This window comes from Tamandua tetradactyla, chromosome 17, assembly GCF_023851605.1.
Source record: "Tamandua tetradactyla isolate mTamTet1 chromosome 17, mTamTet1.pri, whole genome shotgun sequence".
Taxonomy (NCBI): domain Eukaryota; kingdom Metazoa; phylum Chordata; class Mammalia; order Pilosa; family Myrmecophagidae; genus Tamandua; species Tamandua tetradactyla.
The window spans coordinates 78394441-78407834 of record NC_135343.1 but is presented as its reverse complement, the minus strand read 5'-3'; positions in this window follow the sequence as shown (position 1 = coordinate 78407834).

Genomic DNA, 13394 nt, shown 5'->3' with positions numbered 1-13394 from the left:
GGTGGAAATGAACGAGCCATAGACGCAACCAAGTAGGGCACCAAAAAACACCAAACGAATGCAAACATTCTTAACTTTCGATCATTCTGTTCTACATATATAATCAATAATTCACAATATCATCACATAGTTGTATATTCATCATCAGGATCATTTCTTGGAACATTTGCATCAATTCAGAAAAAGAAATAAAAAGAAAACAGAAAAAAATTCATACATACCATACCCCTTACCCCTCCCCCTCACCCATCACCAGCATTTCAATCTAAATTTATTTTAACATTTGTTCCCCCTGTTATTTATTTTTGTTCCCTTTGTTTTACTCATCTGTTGATAAGGTAGATAAAAACAGCATCAAACACAAGGTTTTCACAATCACACAGTCACATTGTGAAAGCTGAATCACTACACAATCACCTTCAAGAAACATGGCTACTGGAACACAGCTCTACATTTTTAGGCAGTTCCCTCCAGTCTCTCCATTACATCTTGACTAATAAGGTGATATCTACTTAATGCGTAAGAATAACCTCCAGGATAACCTCTCGACTCTGGTTGGAATTTCTCAGCCATTGACACTTTATCTTGTCTCATTTCACTCTTCCCTCTTTTGGTCGAGAAGGGTTTCTCAATTCCTCGGTGCTGAGTCTCAGCTCACTCTAGGATTTCTGTCCCATGTTGCCAGGAAGGTGGATTTTTTTTTTTTAATTACAGTTTTTTCTTGTTTTGTTTCTCATTACAAAAGTGGAATGTGCTCATTTCAAAAAAGGAACAGAAAAAAAAAGGCAAATATTCCCAGATCTCATCATCTTAGAGAAATTCTCTATTAACACCTACTAAGGGGCACCTGCCCCAGCCTTCATGTGAACAGTGAAAACGAGTCACGGGGTCAGGTGCTGGGCTGAGAGGCTCAGACGCCTCCCTCCGCCTTCTCTGAGCCGCCAGGGCTCCCAGCCCCTCCCTGCCCAGTGTTTCAGCGCCAAGCCAGGCCCTTCCTGGCTTTGGGAAGCATTAGAGAGCTGCCGGTCTCCACAAACCTCCCATCTCTCGCACCCCTGCTGTTTCCTCCTAACAGGGGGATGAGGAAACAGCGTTTTTCCTTTGTGCCTGGGGGCCTCCCCTGCCACATGGGGTGAGGACGACCCTGCCACGCGCGTCATCTGCAGGACTCGTGGGGCTAAGCAGAGCCAGGTCCGGACTGCTCGCTGCCCTGGGGTGCTCAGAGGCGTCCTCTCTACCCTCCTTCTTAGAGGTGCGGAAACCTAGCTCAGAGAAGTCAGCCAGCTGGCTGAGATCCCGCAAGCAGTAAGGGACAAAGATGGGGATGCAACTGCAATCTCTTGTCTCACTCCAGATGCCTCGTGATGTAAGAGAGAAAACAGGGAGAGACTGAACTCTCCACGCTGTAAACAACTCTTGGCTCCTGTGCGCTAACCCAGCGCGGGCACATGCCCTCCACCCAGCCTCGGCGGGCAGAGACTCAGAGGGGCTGGCAGAGGCCCGGCTCCAGAGCAGCCCAGAAGTCCTGACCCGGAACAGCCAGGCGCTGAGGCGGCGGGGCCGGGGTGGTCGGAGCTTCTGCCTCTCCCACAAGCCCCAGGCGCTGCAGGTCTCGGGGGAGCCCTCCCAGGAGCTAGGTTTCAGAGACTTGGGGCCAGGGGATCCCCCTTATCCTGCCCCTGCCTGCGGGTGCCTGCCTTGTCTCTACCAGCTGCTTCCCATCTTCCATCCTACCCTGAGTCCATCTAAACCATTCATCACAAGGTCGGGCTTCTGAGGTGGCTGCCCACCCCCACGGCCACGGTCCACCAAGCCCAGCAGGGGTTCCGCGGCCGCGGCAGGGGTTCCCTCCCAGGGGTTCCCTCCCAGGGGTTCCCTCCCAGGGGTTCCCTCCCAGGGGTTCCGCATTGACACCACAGGGCTGCGGGGGCACACATAGGCTTACAGATCACAAAGAAAAGAAATCTTCACCCTGGAGCCAAGCACTCGGGGTGGAAGGGAGCATGGGGGGGGGCACAGCATAGTAAAGGGATCAGCCCCCTCCCACCCATAGCCCCGGGTGGGACTCGGGTCCTTGGGTTCTAAATTCTTGCCACTGTCAGGCCTGCCCTGTCGGCTCGACAGTAATAAAAATCACTTCTTTCCCAGGTTTTCCTTTCTGGCCGTCCAGAAGCCCATCCCTTCAGACAGGACATAACTCAGAATGTAAAGGGGAGTTAGGTTGGCCGCCCCGTGTGGAAATTTCCAGCCGAGTTCGGAGCAGGAGAGACACACTCCGAGTTCCACAGGAGGCCACCAGGACGGTGTCTGCCCACGCTGGAGTGGCCGGAGCCGCCCGCCCAGCATCTGGGGAAACTGCCTGAAAAGGGCCCTTCACCTCAGTGCCTCATGATGTGCCCAGCTTTTCACTCAGTTATTTACCCCAGCAGATCCCAGGCAGATCCGGACAAAACCCAAGTATGGAGAGAGACACCCAGGGAACCAGGAGTTGCTTTTTCCTTAGGACACGTTCTGTTTCCCCAGCAGGCAAGATCTGCTTGGGTTTGTTGCTATTTTCCCCATTTTAGAACCAACTCCCTTGCTCCCGGGGATTTTCCATGATGACATGAATCTCTAAGTCTCATAGTAGCGAAGTATGCTCATTGCTACCTCAATTAGAACAAGTGAAATATTTGGAAATTCCCATGGCCTCAGCCAAGATCTTAATGGTGTGGGTTGAAAAAAGTTCCTGCTCCTCGTCTCTCCATGCCAGCCAAGGGCACATTTCTCTGGCACAACATCACTCCCCACTCAGAAAGTACCACGGCACCTCCCCGGGCTGGAGGTCTCTGCAGGCCTATTTAGGCTGCAAGTTTAGTAAGGAGCATTCATTGTGTAACAGTAGGCTGAGCAGGAAGGTAATTCATTAAGCCAAGCCTCCCAGTGCTGCAGAAACTTCCTGTCATCAGACATCTGAGAACGGGGTCATCCTGGCCTTTCCAGCTCTAGTGATCAGGACAGACTCGGGAATCTGACCCCGGGTTCTGATCCCTGCCTAGTAGGAAGAGGACAGATCTCCAGACTTGGGCTTTATGTCAGGCTGCCCCTTTCTCTCTGACCTCTCTGAGCCAAAGCTTCCTCACCTTTAACACAGGAATACTGACACCTGCTCGGGGGTTACTGTGAGAGGGAGGGAACAGATTTGTAAAGTATTTGAAAGCTGTAAAGTCATTCTACGCATAGTGTGGGTTTATTTTGAAGATTAAATTAAATGAGAATATAACACGTACACAGAGGTGTTCCAGTAAGTATTTAACAACTGGCTCGCCAGGGAGGCAAACGCCTTCATTTGTAGCATTTGCCAATTTCCCTGGTGTAAATATTTCCACGATGGCTGATTTCAGGATGCATACATGATGTCACTGAGCGTCAAGTTGAGAAGAGGTGCACAGATGGCTCATTTGTGAAACTGGGATGATCCTGTGTGAGCACAGCATGGCGTGTGCATGTGTGCACGCGTGCACCTTCTCCCACCACATACAAGGCATTTAACACAGCACCTGGGAAAGCAGGGATGATGCTGGCGCTCCCTCCCCCGCTCACCATTATCTCGCTTGCCTGAAGTTTCTTTGGAGAAAGGGCAGCCCTTCCCTGTCCGGCTGGGTCAGAGTTTCTGGACAGTGGAGGTTTTTAAAACTCCCCAGGAGACTCTGCCACCTTGTCCTGAGTAGGGACTGCAGCACCAGGCTGCAAACTCCTTCAGAGGCAGGAGCCGCGTCCTGTTTACGCTTATATTCCCAAAACAGGGCCTGACCCGTCTGATCCTTTCATAAATGAAGTGACCATTTGCAGCTGAAATGATTCAGAAAGGGGTCAGACCTGAAGACGTGTGAGGAGAGGCAGTCCTTGCCTTCTGCCATTTTCACAGCTGGGTATCTCTCCACTGTGCAGATGTCAACCCCATTGACCCAAACACGGCCCCTATCCCTGTCCACACCATCCCTTCCAGTCCTACTGTAGCCCCCACTCAGTCCACACCGCAGCCCAATCCTGGGGGGGGGGGGGAGGCGGTGCCCAGTCACCCCACTGAACCCGAGGGTCCCAGGGGCATTTCCTCCCCCCTTCCTTTGCCTACTCTCTGTGGGGCTTCTCCAGGACACACACAGGACGTGTGTCTCACACTCAGACCAGCAGTGGAGGGAGTGTAAGGACGTCTCTGCCTCCCTCCAATCCCTCCCGCCCCCGCTGCCTTCATCAGTAGCCCCCACCCCTGCACCCCTGGTCCCTAGAACAGCGATGTTTCTGACAGGAATTCAGTAAAAGTTCTTGGAATAAAGAAAAACAAGTCACTGGGAAGGGACAACAGGAAGGGAGGAGAGGAAGGCTTTCCAGGTGAATTAATTACTCCAGGAAAGATCTGAAGTAATTGGTGCTTCCTTAGCCTGAGTACGACAGCAAGGGAAAATTGATTTTTAAGCCAAAAACGTTAACATCTCCATCCATCACTGCATATATATTCCACCCACGTTTATGTTCTCTCTTGATCCTGCCAATATAAACTGCCAACTTTCGTCTTAAGGTAGAAAGTGAGAAGACATGAAAGATGGAGTTCTCCAAGAATGAAACAGAAATTCCCAAATCACCTGATTCAGGTACAAATACAATGACTGAATTTTATGAACTCAAATGGAGTAGACCATTAGGTATTTTACTCATATGTACAGCGAAAAGGGAACAGCCTAATTGTAAACAGGATTCTCAGAAAAAATCCAGTCTTAGAAACTAAAATAAACGGTACTGCTTGCTGAATGCTGAACCAAGAACCAAATATGCTTCTCATTCATGATGAGCAAGTGTGGCTTCCGTGATTTAAAGTGTAAAAAGCAGGACATCAGCGCGGTGTAGCTTCAGGCTCAAAGGCACACCGGGAACTTGCAGCCCGGCCAGCACTGCCACCGGCCCCAGATGCTAAGAGCATGGCTGAAAGAGACCAAGGCCCAGGACTCAGCTCGGCAATCACGTTACAGCCTTGAAATGAACCCTAGGAGTAGAGCTGTAACGACCACAAAAGGAGGTAAGCCCTGTCCTTCTCCAAAGCCTCCTGCAGGGAAGGGTAGCTCAGGAAGAGAAAGGAGGAGTGGGTGATCAGTGACCAGATAGAAATTCCTAGGTTCACACTTCTTAGGCCGACAGCTTAAAACACCCAAAGGAATGATGTTAGCTCTTTTAAAAATGGCATTTAAGGGAAGAAATGATTGTGTAAATTAAAATTGAGAGCATGACCTATGCTCGCTCTCAGATTTCCTGAGTCTCCATTAATCAGTTGCAATGAACCTCATCTGACCTCTGCTTCAGTTCCACCCGCCCCCTGCCCCCTACCACGCCCCAGCTGAGCTCCTTGGAGGGAGGGAGTGAGCCTCAGTCATCTCAGGACCTTAAGGGCTGGCAGACGGAGCTGCTGGCATAGACAGCGCTAACAATAACCACAAACCTGTTCAACTAAACTGGATTTTCTGTCTTCCACCTTCATTCCCTGGGTAACTTTTCTACATCCTTCAACTCTCATCCTAGGGCTCCCTTCTCCACTAGGCTAACCGTCCTACCCTCCTCTCCCTCCCTTGCAAACCCACACATACCAAGGTTTTAGCTTTCACGGAATTATATCAAAATAATGTGTTTGTGCTCAGAGTCATTCACAGACTAGAAATTCTTAAGGGCAGGAACAGTTAACGATTGAGTTTCGCAACTTCAGTACCCAGCACCGTGCCTGACACATAGCAAATGCTTACTAAACATCCATGAAATGGAACTACATTTGGCAAAGGTGGGTGAAGAAAGTGAAACCTCTAATATCTGAAATCTTTATATTACAGTCTCTGCAACACAGCAGAAAGTTCCATGAATGAAGCAGTCATACCTAACCTGTGGTAGACATGGCTCCAAACATGTGGGCAGCTTAAACAGTAGCATCCTCGTCTTTTTAGGAGTTGGGTATCTAATGGCCTTACCAATGGAAATAATCCTGGAATCACCTGAGACTAAACCTGGGGCCTGAGTACAGACTATAGCGCATAGTAACAGCCTCACCAAGTGTAAAAACGCTGCTGCATCCACTGTGAGGTGAGCGGTAACTGGCTAAGTCCCCTGCAGATGCCCGAGGAGGCAGTTTCCAAACTTCCTGCCTAAATCACAGCATCACAGAAAGCCAGAGCTGGAGACTGGGGTGCGTCCAATTCGTTACTGCAGGACTTCTCAAAGACGTGAATCATCCACCAAGACTCTTCGTGAAAGGACAGAGCATAGCTTGTTTCCCAAACTGGCTTGGCTGTATAGTCTTCTTTGGATTGAACTTGTATTAACACCATCTGGGAGAAGTTGTGCCACATCACACTGCCATTCATTGATTCTGGGTAGGGTGGTTAGGCACTTCCTCACTTGCCCAAAGCAATCTTCTAGATGAAGGAAAGACCATAAAGAGAATGAAGAGCAGTCTCTGCCCTAGTGGAATTTTCATCTCACATGGGAGATCACACCAGGGAAAACCAAAGGAGAGGCAGAACGAAAAGTAGGACGAAGGTCTGACAAGTATTCTAGGCAAGGCCAAAAGTGGGTGTGGGGTTAAAGGGAGGTGGCAGGGCACTTGGATTAGTGGTGGGTACGGGATCCGGCAGGAATGGAAGAGGTAGGTGTGGGGTGGTAGAGGTAGCGAACAGCAAGTATGAAGGGCAGCTAAAGAGAAGACAAACTTGGGGAGGGGCAGGCCACAGTGGGGAAAAGGTCCCATCCCTGTGGCTGGAGCACAAGGTGCCAGCAGGGAGTGGAATAATGGAAGAAAAGCTGGGGAGGTAGCGTGGAGCCACATTATAACAGACATAGCAAAGAGTTTGCACTTCATGGAGAACTCCAGAGGCTTAGGCAGACGTGTGACATCATCAGAGTTGCATTGTAGACCACAGAGAGGCTTTTCAATACTCTATTCTATTGTTGGAAGCAAGTTATTCAAGGGGTGGGTATGGCATAAGGCCATGAATAGCAGGAGGCAAGGGTCACTGACGGTCATTCATCTGGGCAGCCGTCTGTCTAGTTCACAAAGCTCTGAGTGTAGAGCACCTATGCCTTAGGAGAAACTCAACATTTAAAAATAACCAGGCCCCATCTCACTCTCTCAGCCAACACAACAAGCAAACTCACTGTCCTCCCCCTGTCTACATGGGACATGACTCCCAGGGGTGTGGACCTTCCTGGCAACATGGGACAGAAATCCTGGAATGAGCTGGGACTCAGCATCAAGGGATTGAGGAAAACCCTAGAATGAGCTGAGACCCAGCATCAAGGGATTGAGAAAACCTTCTCAACCAAAAGGGGGAAGAGTGAAATGAGACAAAGTGTCAATGGCTGAGAGATTCCAAACAGAGTCGAGAGGTTATCCTGGAGGTTATTCTTATGCATTAGGTAGATATCATCTTGTTATCCAAGATGTAATGGAGAGGCTGAAAGGAACTGCCTGAAAATACAGAGCTGTGTTCCAGTAGCCATGTTTCTTGATGATGATTGTATAATGATATAGCTTTCACAATGTGACTGTGTGATTGTGAGAAAACCTTCTCTACCAAAAGGGGGAAGAGCGAAAAAATAAAGTGTCAATGGCTGAGAGATTTCAAAATATCCTGGAGGTTATTCTTATGCATTACATAGATACCACCTTTTTAGTTAAGGTATATTGGAGAGGCTGGAGGGAAGTTCCTGAAAATGTAGAGCTGTGTTCCAGTAGCCTTGTTTCTTGAAGATGATTGTATAATGATATAGCTTTTGCAATGTGACTGTGTGACTGGGAAAACCTTGTGTCTGATGCTCCTTTTATCTATGGTATGTGTAAAACATAGGGATTAAAAATAAGTAAATAACAGGGGGAACAAATGTTAAAATAAATTTAGTAGATTAAAATGCTAGTGATCAATGAAAGGGAGTGATAAGGGGCTAAAATATATTGGAAATATAGCAATCAATGAGAGCAAGGGGTAAGGGGTATGGTATGTATGAGTGTTTTTCTTTTATCTTTTTATTCCTTTTTCTGAATTGATGCCAATGTTCTAAGAAATGATCACAGTGATAAATATACAACTATGTGATAATATTGTGAGTTATTGGTTATATACCAAGAATGGAATGATCATATGGTAAAAATGTTTGTTTGTATGTTGTTATGTTTAAAAAAAATAAATAACCAGGCCCCACATGAATCTGTAGAACTTTGGATCAGTGCAGGAAAGTAGTTTATTGTGGTGGAATGTTATAGTCGAGGATAAATAACCCTATATCAATCACTACTCTCTTAGCAAGACAGGAATCAATTAAAAGAACAATCGTGGGGGAGGGAAAGTGCTCCCTCTTAGCTCAGCGAGCCTCTGCCCGGCTGACCGTTTCTCAGCTCCAGGCCCAGCCAGTCTGCTTTCATTCAAGTCCTCAATCTCGCACAGGCACTGGGGAAGGAAAGACACTCTTTGTTCTCCGCACATGAAATAAGATATTCTTCATTCGGTCTTCATTCCCTTCCTGGGAGTGCCTCCTATTCCCATAAAGAATGTACCAGCTACATTCTTGAGGATGAGAAACCAAATGTCAGGGCTGGTTAGTAATTCCTGTGATTCTGGAGGCAGAGAGCAAAGACAGTCACGGGAGGGCTCATCTGGATGCCTGTAACAGAGAAAGGGACAGTAGGATTGGCAGGGTCAGGGGACGGCTAATTAAATAGTGTGTCTTTGATCTGTAGGTTGCAAGTTTATTTAGGGTTGCCCTGAGACATTCCCTTGAAATATGCATTTTTGGAATTCTTCCAGAAAAGCTTAAGACTTGAGTGTTATCTTTTCCTGTTTTGTTTGCTGGATTTTGGTGTATCATTTTCCCTCTGTAGTTGTGGGTGAGATTTCACTCCATCTGTTCACAAGCCGTCCAGGCACAGGAGTACTCTCCCTGTAACAGTGGGTGTGGATCCTGTCAAGACAGGACAATTGGGATCTCCTTCACACCTTCGGGGGAACTCACCACCCCACTCAGAGGTCATGCTGTTGGCCTTCATGGCTCAACAGGGTCTTTTCCCATCAGACCACGGAGTCTAGAGGAAATGCCACAGGGATAGTAAACTCGTCAGTACTGTGCTTTCCAAGAAGACTGTGAGAGGCTGGCTTTGGCCACCAAGATGGCACATGGTCAGAGACTAAATGTTGGTGTCCTTAGGTTACTACCCTACTATTGGGATAGCGTCAAATTATACACATTTCTGTCTTAGGATACAACCACCTTAGAGTTATCAAATGTCGTTATATTTTGTTTAAGGAGATGTTTGTGGTGGGGATGGGTGGGGAGTTAAGTTACACAAGGATACATTTGATGTGTGTGGCCAAGTCTCATCTTACAGAGCAGTTTGCCTTCTCAAGTCAATTTTAGGAGTTGCAAGGAAAATTACTTGAGGTTCCTCAGAAAGAACGAAAAACAGAGGTGGACAAGAGTGAATGTAAGAAGGGGAGGCAGACACTCCATTGTTGAAAAGTGAGTGTACTGTTCCTATTTTTAACCTTTTTAACACACAGTCAGAAAAATGCACAAAACAAAAGGATCGTGTTAACCATGACCCAAGCTAATAAATTTATTGGCAACTCCCCAAAAAACCCTCATGCGCTCTCCTAATCATCACTCCTTTGTACCCCCAAGAATAATCCCTAACCTATCTTTTGTGGTAACCAATCCCTTGTGGTTCTTTAGTTTAGCAGCCAAGCAGTCATCATGAAATAACACAGTTCAGTTGCATCTGCATTTTGAACTCTATTATGTACATGGAAACAGGCAGAAAGCATTTTTTGATGTGTCACTTCCTTTGCTCAATATAATGTTTGAGAGAGTCACCCGTGTTGTTGCAGTAGCGTACCTGGAGTAAATTCATTTTCTTTGATGAATAGTACTTCCTTACAAGACCATCCCACCATTTCTGTGTTAATTTTACTATTGGTAGACATTTGGAGTATTTCCACTGAGGGTTATTATGGATAATGCTGTTAGAAGCATTCTTGTTTGAGTTTCCATGTACATAGGCAAGTGTGTATGTGTGTGTAAGTGTAAGCATGTAGGAGTAAAATTGTTGGGCCATAAGGGATACATATCTTCAAAGTTAGCAGAACTATCTGCCAATTGTTTTTCAGACTGGTTGAGCAATTTACACTCCCACCAGCAATGTTTAAGAGTTGCTGTCATTCCACATCCTCTCTGACACTTGGTATACAGCCCCAATTTAATATTAGCCATTCTTTTGCATGTGGAGTCCTATCTATTATGGATTTAATTTGCACTTCTCTGATGACTGAGATTCAGCATGTTTTTGTATGTTTATTGGCCATCTGTCTATCCTCCTTTGTGAAATTCCCACTTCTTTGTCATTGGCTTGTTTTTTTCATATTGAGTTGTAATCTTTCTTTAATATTCTGGATACATGTCCTTCTTCAGTTATAAATATATTGCAAATATCTTTTCCCACTCTTTAGCTTACATTTTCATTCTCCTGGTCATGTCTTTTGATGAACAGAAGTCTGTAACTTTATAGTAGTCCAATTAAAACATTTTTTTTCCTGTAGTTAGTACTTTTTTTTGTCTCACTCAAGAAAACTTTACCTTTCCCAAGTCTTGAAGATATTCTCCTAGTGATCTTCTACATTGTTTCACATTTAGATCTACAGTTTACTTGGAATTAATTTTTATGTATGGTGTGAGATAAGGGATCAAGATTCACTTTTTTCTATTTGGATTTAAATGGTTCAGCACCACTAATGGAAAAGATCATTCTTTCTCCACTGTGGGACAATGTCAGTGCTGTCAGGAACAAACTGTCCACACATGAGTAGGTCTATTTCTGGATTCTCTGTTCTGTTCTTCACCGTTATCACACTGTCTTTTAATTACTGTAACTAAATAATGTCTTGATATCTGCCTATGTAAGTCCCTCAACTTTGTTCTTCAACATTGTTTCTGCTGTTTTCAACCTTTGAATTTCCATATACATTTTTAGAATCGCTTTGGAGAGAATGATAAAGCAAACTGATATATTTGCTTTATCATTTTCAAATTCACAAGTTTAGTATTGTTCTAGTTTGCTAGCTGCCAGAATGCAATGTATCAGAAATGGAATGAATGGCTTTTAAAAAGGAGAACTTTATAAGTTGCTAGTTTACAGTTCTAAGGCCGAAAAAATGTCCCAATTAAAACAAGTCTATACAAATGTTCAATCACAGGCATCTAGAGAAAGATACCTTGATTCAAGAAGGCTGATGAATTTCAGGGTTTCTCTCAAGTGGAAAGGCACATGGTGAACACGGTCAGGGTTTGTTTCTCTCTCATCTGGAAGGGCACGTGGTGAACACAGCGTCACCTGCTAGCTTTCTCTCCTGGCTTCCTGTTTCATGAAGCTCCCAGGGAGGCATTTTCCTTCTTCATCTCCAGAGGTCGCTGGCTGGTAGACTCTCTGCTTCTCATGGCTGTGTCATGCTTCTCTGCTCTCTCCGAATCGCTCTCATTCTCCAAAATAGAACTCCAGAAACTAATCAAGACCCACCCAAATGGGTGGAGACATGCCTCCAGCTAATCCATCTTAAAACCACTCTTGATTAAATCACATCTCCAGGGAGATGATCTAGTTACAGTTTCAAACATACAGTATTGAATAGGGACTAGAAGAAGCGGCTGCTTTTACAAAATGGGATTAGGATTAAAACATGGCTTTTCTAGGGTACATACATCATTTCAAACCAGCACAAGTATTTCCCATCATTTATTTATTTGGGACTTTAAATGTTTCTCTCAACAATGTTATGTAGTTTTTTTTATGATGGTATTTGCCATCTTTTTGACTGATTCCTAGGTATTGGGATTTTTTATGCTATTATAAATGGTAATTTTATAATATTCTTTTAAAACTTCATTTTCAAAATCCCTCTATGCTGCATGTGTGTGTGTGTAAATTGAGTTGATTTAAAAAAAATCTATATGAAATTCTGAATTTGAGAACTGATAATTTTCATCAATTCTGAAGAATCTTCAGCTGTTATCTCTTCAAATTCCTCATCTCTACTCTTTTTAATATCCTCCTGAAACTTTGATTAGTTTAGAACTCGAACTGATCTTCCATGTCTCCTAACTTCTCACTTATTTTTTCCCTTTTTGATATAAAATGTGCTACAATGGCTTCAGATCCTTCCTTCCACTAATTCTCTTTTCATCTCTGCCTAATCTGTTGTTTAACCCAGTGGTTCTCAAAAGAGGCCAATTTTTGTCCTACAGAGGACATTTGACAATATGGAAGACACCTTTGTTAGTCACAACTGGGAGAGTGGTGCTATTGACATCTAACTGGTAATGCTGCTAAACATCCTATAAGCACAGGGCTGCTGTCCCCCTCCAACAAAGAATTATCTGGCCCAAAATATAAATAATGTTAAGGTAGAGGGGCCTTGATTTAACCCATTTACTGAGTTTTTATAAACTTGCTATATCTTTCATTTCCAGAAGTGCTTCTTCAACTATTTCTGAAACTTTTTGGATACTTTTCTAGTTTATTTGACTGTATTTTATTATATATGACAGACAAACTGCATCTTTTCTATAATCTCTAATAATTTCAACACTAATGATCTTTACGGGTCTGATTCTATTTTAATAAAATAATAGCAGCATGTCTACTGTGTTTCCAGTATTTTATTGTGAATTTGTATTCCTTCAGAATTTATTGGAGGTAATGCATTGAGGTCTGTGTTTAAACTGCATTCCTCAAGTGCTGGTTTGAATCTGTGGTCTACCCTAGAAAAGCCATGTCCTTTAATCCTCATTCAATATTGCTGGGTGGGAACTTTTTGATTATCCCTGGAGATGTGACCCACCCAAATGTGGATGGTAACTTTTGATTAGATGGGTTTCATGGAGATGCGTCTCTACCCATTTAAAGTGGGGTTCCTCACTGGAGCCCTTTAAGAGGGAACCATTTTGGAAAGAGCCAGGAGAGCCCAAGCAGCCAGAGACCTTTGGAGATGAAGAAGGAAAATGCCCCTGGGGGGAAAATGCCCCTGGGGGAGCTTCATCAAGCAAGAAGTCTGGAAAGAAAGCTAGCAGATGTTGCCATGTTCGCCATATGCCTTTCCAGTTGAGAGAGAAACCCTGAACGTCTTCAGCCTTTTTGAATCAAGGTATCTTTCCCTAGATGTCTTAGATTGGACATTTTGCTTTAATTGGGATATTTTCACAGCTTTAGAACTGTAAACTTGCGACTTAATACATTCTGCTTTTTAAAAGCCATTCCATTTCTGGTATATCACATTCTACAGTTTGCAAACTGGAGCACCTCAAAAGAGGATTACTCTATCAAGTAGGTAACACTAATG